Raw genomic sequence first — 8,766 nt, 5'->3', positions numbered from 1 at the left:
ATTCCTGAAGCCAACCTGGGGACACTTCTATCGGCAGAAATGCCGATGGATGCGCAACAGGCATCACTGAAACGACCAGCCACCTCCGACTCCGAGGAACAAACTGCAGCAACCGCGCCTGAAGGGCGCCAAACAAAAAAGAAGGCTGCTGCTGCAGACGCCCCCACAGCGCCCCCTGCAGCCGAGGAAGACGGTTTTACCGTACCAAACCGGCGGCACACTGCCAAGCCCAAAAGGCTTGAGAAGGTGCTCGCCCCACCGCCAGCCACATCAAATCGGTTCGCAGAGGCAACCGAAGTTGTCATGGAAGCGGAACCCGCAGCCCCAGCACGTAAACAGACACGCCCCCCTCCAGTAGTCGTGACGTGGGACGACGAGTTCATGGACCTCCGCCGCATGATTAAAGAAGTGGTGGAAGTAAAGTCATTCAAAGTCCAATCGAATGACGTCTACAAGGTCCTCCCAACATCCATAGACGAGCACAAAAAGCTCATGGATCTCGTTAGGGATCAGGGACTCCATTGCTATACCCACAACACCGAGTCCCTGAAGCTACTAAAGGTGGTTATACGTCACCTGCCAATCAAGATGGACCCTACCCACCTTAAACAAGAACTCGCGGAGTCGGGTTTTTCCGCGCGCACGGTAGAATTAATGACATCGCCGCGTACGCACAAAAAGATGCCGTTGTTCCTTGTCGTCCTAGTGGACAACGAGGACAACAGGAAAATCTTCCAACTCGACAAAATTGCGGACATCGACGTTTCAGTCGAACTACTCAAGGCCAAAGGCAAGAGGCTCCAGTGTTACTCCTGCCAAGGCCTAGACCATGTTGCACACAACTGCACCATGCCCGCGCGTTGCGTAAAGTGTGCAGGTGCACACCAAAGCCGTGACTGCGCAAAAAAGCGCGACGAACAGCCCAAATGCTGCAACTGCAGTGAGCCGCATGTTGCTAGCTACAGGGGCTGTAACGCATTCAAACCCCGCAAGCGTGGCAAGGCTGCCAAAAAAGTGCAGCCAGGAGTCAGTTTTGCGTCCGTTGCCGGGAGACGGGCTGCTGAACAGCAGGCCCCGCCTCGCGGTGAACGCCGCCTACCCGCCCGCAACCTGCAACCATCTACCAACACACAGCCGGAACCCAGTGCTGCTGGGCTACTCCCACCGCCCCCCCCCGACCCGCGCCGAAAATGGACAGGCTGCCCTGCTGCGCAGACACCCGTCGCAAAACAGTGCCAGCCTAGTACAGCCCCAGCGCCACCCGCCCCCGCGGCCGCGAGCGCTATCAGTGATGATCTGCAGACGCTACTGCAAACATTAAACAGAAACATGACACAACTACCCAGTCTAGTCTCCGCAGCTGCGACGGCCCTCCAGGCCATCGCCCAGCCCCCCAGTCATGGATAACGACCATACCCATGGCCTGACTATTTGCGTTTTTAACGCAAACAGTCTTATACCGCAGCAGGGTGAATTTAGGGAATTTCTATACAGCGAGGCAGTAGACATCTGCCTCGTCTGTGAAACATTCCTAAAACCCGGTGTGCACGTCAGGGTCGCAAACTACAGCTGCTACCGCACTGACCGGCCGACCCACGGCGGCGGAACGGCGGCGTATGTTAGGTCGTCCTTGCGGCACTACCCAGTTCAACTGCCACAACTCGAGCACATTGAAGCCACTGGCGTGACCGTCAACACGTCTGTCGGCAAGATCACCTTCGTGGCGGCATACCGGCCGCCGCGGGGTGTTCTGCAAGAGGCCGATTTCGACACCCTACTGGACATGGAGGGGAGGCTGTTCATCGGGGGGGACTTTAACGCAAAGTCCGCCCACTGGAACTCCCGCCTCACAAATGTCAGCGGGCGTCGACTTGAACGCGCCGCCCTCAGACACGGCGCCATCATTCTAGGGCCCTACGACCCAACCCACATCCCAGTGCGCGGACAACCAGACGTTCTCGACGTTGCTATACTGAGGGGGGGTCGATCGGTTTACGACTGCCGAGACGAGGACGGCTCTGTCATCAGATCACTTGCCGGTGATCTTTGACATAGACGTCGTCGGCGCGGCGGTGCGGGCCGGTCGTCCATCCTTCAAAAATATCAACGTCGAGCACTTCCAAACCGAGGTACGGGAGTACCTCACAGATGCCCCTGATCCGGAGGAGGTGGGGGCGGAAGCCGCCATCACCTCCCTAAATCAGGCGCTCCTGCGAGCTGCAGAGACTGCCACACCTGGTCGCACACGTCAGCCGCAAGACAGGTCGCGACGCCTCCCGCAAGCAATACGGGAGCTTATAGTGGCGAAGAACCATCTTTTCCGTGAGTGGCAAATAACGCGACAGCCAGGAACGAAACGCCGCGTAAACCGCATGCGTCGTGCCATCACTGCGGCCGTCCGCGAACACCGCAACCAAGCATGGGCCGACCTTGTCGAGTCCCTCGACCCAGATGACGGCAGTGCATGGCGAGTCGTGAGAGGTTTTCTGCGCCGCAGGCAGCGCATTCCTCCCCTGAAACTCGGTCAGGACCACTACTGCGAGCCGGACGCCAAGGCAAGTGTCCTAGCGGACACCTTCGAGGCAAACTTCCGACCCGTGGTAGAAGACATCGACGTGGCCCACGTCCGTCTAGTGGAAGAACGTCTCCCAGTCTTCCTCGTCGCACGAGAGGAGGGTGACAGCATAGACCCCATCACCGCCGAAGAAGTCGCACTGCAACTCCGATCGCTCAACGCCCGGAGGGCAGGTGGCATCGACGGCATCCCGAACTCACTCCTTAGGAATCTTCCTCAGGAGTACGAGCAATACCTGGCCACAGTCTTTAACGAAATCCTGGCCTCGGGTGTCTACCCCTCGGTGTGGAAACATGCCGAGGTGGTGGCCATCCCGAAGCAGGACAAGGACCCCCGGTCGCCATCCAGCTACAGACCCATCAGCCTCCTCCCATGTCTCTCGAAGGTTTTCGAGAGACTTTACGTGCGGCGACTTCTACAACACGTGGACCAGGAAGACATACTGCCAGACGAACAGTTTGGTTTTCGTGGAGGTCACTCCACGACCCACCAGCTGCTCCGCCTCGTGGAACCAGCTATGAGGGCGCTGGAGACGAGGGAATACCTTGGGGCGGTATTCCTGGACGTCTCACGCGCCTTCGACTCCGTGTGGCATGACGGCCTCGTCTACAAGTTGTTTGTACTCGGGGTACCGACGTCGCACGGAGTGCTTCTCAGGTCCTACTTATCTGGCAGGACATTCCACGTCCGGGCAGAACAGGGAAGGTCCACAAACAGACCCATACGTGCCGGCGTACCGCAGGGATCGGTACTAGGCCCCATACTCTACTCGCTCTTCACCGCCGACGCTCCGCGAGTGAACGGAGTAGAGTTGGCCCATTATGCGGACGACACTGCTCTGTTCACCCGGAGCATGAACGCGCATACCATGGGGCGTCGCCTCCAGCAAGGATGTGAAGCGCTTGGTGCTTGGGCCACCATGTGGCGCCTTAAATTTAACGCTGGCAAGAGCCAGGCGGTGGCGTTCACGAAGCGCAGAGTGCCGCCAAACCTAGAAGCCCTACACATCGCGGGAGGCCCCATCCCGTGGTCAAAAACAGCTACCTACCTCGGAGTGAGACTAGACCAGCGGCTCACCTGGGCCCCACACATCCAGTGGATCCGAAACAAGGCGATAGGGCGGCTTCGTGCACTCTATCCCTTGCTAAACCCGGAGTCCACATTGCCCTCCCGTCACGGCATCACGCTGTATCTGACACTGGTACGTCCAGTGTTAGAGTACGCGGCCGTGGTGTGGGGCAATGCCGCCGACTCCTCGATACGATCGCTACAATGCGTCCAAAACAAGGCGCTCAAGCTTGCGCTGGGCCTTCCCAGGTTCTACCCAACCACCTTTCTCCATGAAGACACGGGTATCCTGACGTTGCGGGACCGATTCCGAGTCCTAGCACGTCAGTTTTACCAAAAAGCGGGTGAATCCCGCAATCGGCTCATTCGGGGCTTGGGCCAGCAGCAACACCATCGACCAACTACCCGTTGGCCGGACCTGTTGCGGGAATAACCCTTCCCCCAACAACACCAGGACCCACGAGATAAACACCGAGAGGACCCCAACAACAGTTAGGAAGTCTTTTCAAAAACATCTCTTTCAGGTCCTGCAGGAACAGCACACAAGTGCTTACCCTACTCACACACGTGCCTCAGGTAGGCACATGAGTAACGGAGTCGGAGCACGCACGCATTCCGAGTTAATCAGCGGTGGCGAGCGGGTGTGTGTTGTCGGGCGCTCTGCAACTGCCGCGTGAAGAGTAAGAGAGGGCGGTTCCGTGGTGAGTGCGCGCGTCTCGGCAACATTGTCGTGTTGCTCCAAAGCAAATTGTCGTGAAGAGACGCCGCACTCGCCATGGGCAAAGGGAAACGCGGGAAGCGCAACTCACCCGCTAAGATGCTAACTCGCGCAGACTTTCTCCGGTCGGACGGCAGCGAGCGCAGCGTCTATTCAGACCGTCGCAGCTGCTCCGTAGCACCGACTACCCGCGCAGAAGAAGAGTTGGTAGCATCATCATCTTGTCGACCCACCGCCCAAGTTCTCCCTGTGTGCATACGCTACACGGGTCGAGACTGGGTGGAGACATACGACGAGGTGACAATGGATCTGCGCTACCAACCAAAAGTGCAGATGTTGGACAATGAAGCCGCACTGTCCATCCAGCCACGCTCGCAGGAGGATCGAAAGATTCTCTGCGATAGGCTGAAACCGTACCTCACGGAGCCACTCACTACTTACAAGAAGAAACCGCTGCTGAAAGTCCTACTAAGGGGGCTACCATGGGTCATGACGACCGACGCGGTGCGTAAAGCCCTGTTGCACCATAACTATGATGCCATAGTTAAGCTGCACAACAGGACGAACAAGAAGAGGCCGCCACTGTTCATCCTGGCTGTCGAGTCGCCTCAAGTTGACTCCAGCCAAGAAGGCAGCAAAGACGTCGGAATCTGCGGGTTAACAACCCTGGCAGGTTTCGGTCGAGCCACTTCCGCCTGACCTCGACACGAAACCTCAGTGTTTCAAGTGTCAGAGGGAGGGTCACGTGGCAAAGCACTGTCGCTTCGAAGCAAAGTGCGCCAAATGCGGTGGCGGTCACGACACCCGCGAGTGCACTTTGTGTGGAGACGACAAACCAACATGTGCACGCTGTTGCGGCGACCATGTTGCCAGCTGGCGAGGATGCCGGGCATTTACACAGAAGACTGCCGCAACGAGAAGCTGACCGCCACGAAGAAAAGGAGGAGGAGGAGGAGGAGGAGGAGGAGGTGGAAGCGCGCCAGCGCTGAAGCCCAAGAGCCGACGAACAAAGCAGCAGCGCCCCGCCCCGCCACAACGCGCGGCCGGCCCCTCCACCCGCCAGTGGCAGAGGTGGTGGGGGGGCGGCCCTCGCACGAGCAGGAGGGATGCCTATCCGCACGTAGCAGCGGAGAGAGCAACATCGACGCGTGGATGGAGGAAGCCGAGTCACGCTTCAGGATGGCCCTCCACGCGGAGATGGAAGCTGCCTGCCTCCTGCTAAGGGAAGCATGGGCTCTCCACACGCAATGTGACGTGCCGACGGCACATAGCAGCGCGTCCGCGGCCACGCAAAAGGAGGACAACACCAAGAAGAAGAGGAGGATGGTGATCAACCGCGCCAGCCAGACCACAGACGGCGCACCAACCATCCCCACGGAAGCCTGCGTGCGTGTCGAAGAGGGCACCCAGACGTCGTCCAAGCGGTACAAGCGCCATCGAGGCACCCAAACCGAGACGGCGGATGCGGCGTCCATCGGCACGCAAACCGAAATGGCAGCTATGGAGCCCACTAGGTCTCCATGGAAGATGCATAAGATCACAACGAGCAGCAAACCTCTCATTCCGAGATCTCCCTCTCCAGGGGTAGAAGACGTCGGAATACGACGAATACTAGGCGACACACAAGAACATGGCCCCAGTACAACGCCGGCCGTGCCACTGAGACGACCTCCATACTCGAGGGAGTACGAGTATATCAAGCAATGGAAGCCTAGATACATTCAACCAAATCAAGGCAGAAGGTTGCAAACAACCAGCAGCTCCAGCCGGGTTTTGCAGGTTTTCCTTAGGCTGTAAGGTGAATACCGGAGCTGTCCCCAAAAGTTCCTGCAAATAAATTCCCAACTGGGAGATACAAGCCCCCCCCCCCCCTTATACCCTAGATCAAAAATAAAATAAATTGAGCCAAAACAGAATTACATAGACTAAGGCTAAATAAAGCTAGAAGCTCTGCAGTAGCCCGCCCACTACCTCTCAGGTGTGGGAATGAAAAGTTAAAAAAAAAATAAAATAAAATAAAAAGCACGCACGCACACGACGACGACGACACACGACGGTGTTGTGCTGAGAGGACGTCTCCGCTGCCGACCGCCAGTCGCAGCATCCGAAGCGCCGACGCCGCAGTAGGGGTCCAGCGCCGCGCGCTGATTGGCTGCCGCGCCCCCCACCACTGAGGCACTCATCGCCCCGCCGCCGACGCTGCGCCGAGACGCGGGTATAAGTACCCCGCCGCCAGGCGCTGGGGTTACGCTGCTAGATCGACGGTAGAACGGCTACAAAAAATTCAAAACAGAGCGCTCAGAAGAGCCCTACACACACTGCCGCGCTTCCCGACGGAAGACCTCCACATAGCGGCAGACATTGTAAAATTAAACACGCGATTCCGTACCCTGGCGGAGCAGTTTTACGCCAACGCGGAAAGATCGCCAAACGATCTAATAAACTCACTTGGTCGGTACCACAACGTACCAGACCGATACAAAAGACCAAAAGCATTACTCGTCCCGTAAAAAAACCGTCACTACTGAAGTGACAGAAAAGAAACACACGATACTCTAAAGAATAGAAAAATCGAAAGACAAGCACATCCAAAAACTCACCAAAAAATTGAAGGAAATGTCCCAACGGGACAAAAACCTTCGCAGAAAACAACCTCTAAAGACAGAGGAAGAAATTAGAGTGTGCTGCTGCTGCTGCAAACCAGAAGCAAGCCAGCAGCGGTAGCGGTCACTTCGGTGACTGCTGCTCACTAGCAGCTTCCAGGCCTAGCAGGCAGAAGAATCTCCCGCCGGGATACTCGAAGGTCGACTTCGAGACGCTCGCCGCCAGAAGACTCGAAGATCGCCGAGAACTTCGAGAGCACGCGAACAGAAGACACCGTCTACCCGCTACAGCGGAGACGAAAAAGCAAAATTGTCGTACAAGAGTCAACAGACTCGCAGCTCCTGTGTGCCTGCACACAAACTCTCTTCCGGCCTGCAATAGGGATTGATCAGAATCAATCGCTATTGCGCCTAGGGACCGCTAGACCATTTCGTGAGTCAGGGCCCCCTTCGTGTGGGACAAGTCCGCGCTTACTCGTTTAGCAATCTGTCATCTTTCTCCTGACACGCCCCGAAAATGAGTAGGGACACACGAACACCAACGCCAAATTCCCGCGAAGGGCCACCGCCACCTTCTTCCCGCGACTACCTGGAAGACCAGGCGGAATTCCAGGTGGCGCCGAGAGACGCAGCATCCACAACCGCAAGCAGGAGGTCTACCAGCCGCGGCAGTCCAAGAGACATGCCGCAAACCACAGCAGCCGACCTCACGCCTGCAGCAGCGCCTGCTACCACAAGGACAACCGATGCAGCATCAGCGCCCGAAGATCCAGAACCCCAGCAGCAGATGGACTTCGAGGAGGAGTCAAGGAAGAGGAAGAATGCCGACTCTCCAACCGCCTCCACCTCCACCGCCCCCACAACTAGGGACAAACGTGCAAGAGGCACCACAGATGAGGACGGCTTCATAAGGGCCACCCACACAGTGCCACCTAGACACCTGCAAACCGTCGCACCGGCAGCCACAGCAAATGCATTCCAGGCACTAGAAACCGTCGACGGAAGAGACCAACCGTTCCCAGCCCTGAGGCCAAGCACGAAACTCCCTCCAATCATCATACAATGCGAAGAGATGTATGATGAACTGTTAGAAGCCATCAGAGCAGTCGCAACATCGCCCTTCCAGTTTAAAACAGCTGGGAAGGACGTATACCGACTACACATCCAGACACTCGAAGACTTCGAAAAGACGACCAAAGAACTGAAGAAAAGGAACTGGGGCTACTACACGTATTCCACAGTCAAAGACAGCCCCATAAACCTTGTCATGGGGGGCCTACCAGTCCGAACATCTATCGCTAAGGTTAAAGCAGAACTGGAGAAGATTCAGATCACTACTCGCTCCATCACGCGAGTCAAGTCACCCAAGACTGGGGAAGATACGCCACTACTGGAGATTGTGGCAGCTGACACTCCTGACAACAGACGTCTACGAAACCTCACCTCTCTTGCCAATACTGGCGTCACCATGGAGAAACCAAGAAGACGGAAGGGTCCGCGCAGGTGCTACAGATGCCAAGGCCTGGACCATATAGCCAGGCACTGCACAATGCAGGTAAAATGCCCCAAGTGTGCAGGAAACCACCCAGCCACAGAATGCCAAAAGGAAAAAGACGCGCCGCCCACATGTGCCCGCTGTCACAAGCAACACCCCGCAAACTACATGGGGTGTGAAGTCGTAAAGGCTCACATTGCCAGGCAACGGCGCCCACCAGCAAACCGGCGACCAGGAGTCACATACGCCAACGCAGCAACGAGAGAGACCCGGCAACGAAACATCCCGCACCGACCTGCGCCACCTC

This window comes from Schistocerca americana, chromosome 10 (genome assembly GCF_021461395.2).
Source record: "Schistocerca americana isolate TAMUIC-IGC-003095 chromosome 10, iqSchAmer2.1, whole genome shotgun sequence".
NCBI classification, from domain to species: Eukaryota; Metazoa; Arthropoda; class Insecta; order Orthoptera; family Acrididae; genus Schistocerca; species Schistocerca americana.
This window is presented reverse-complemented; position numbering follows the sequence as displayed.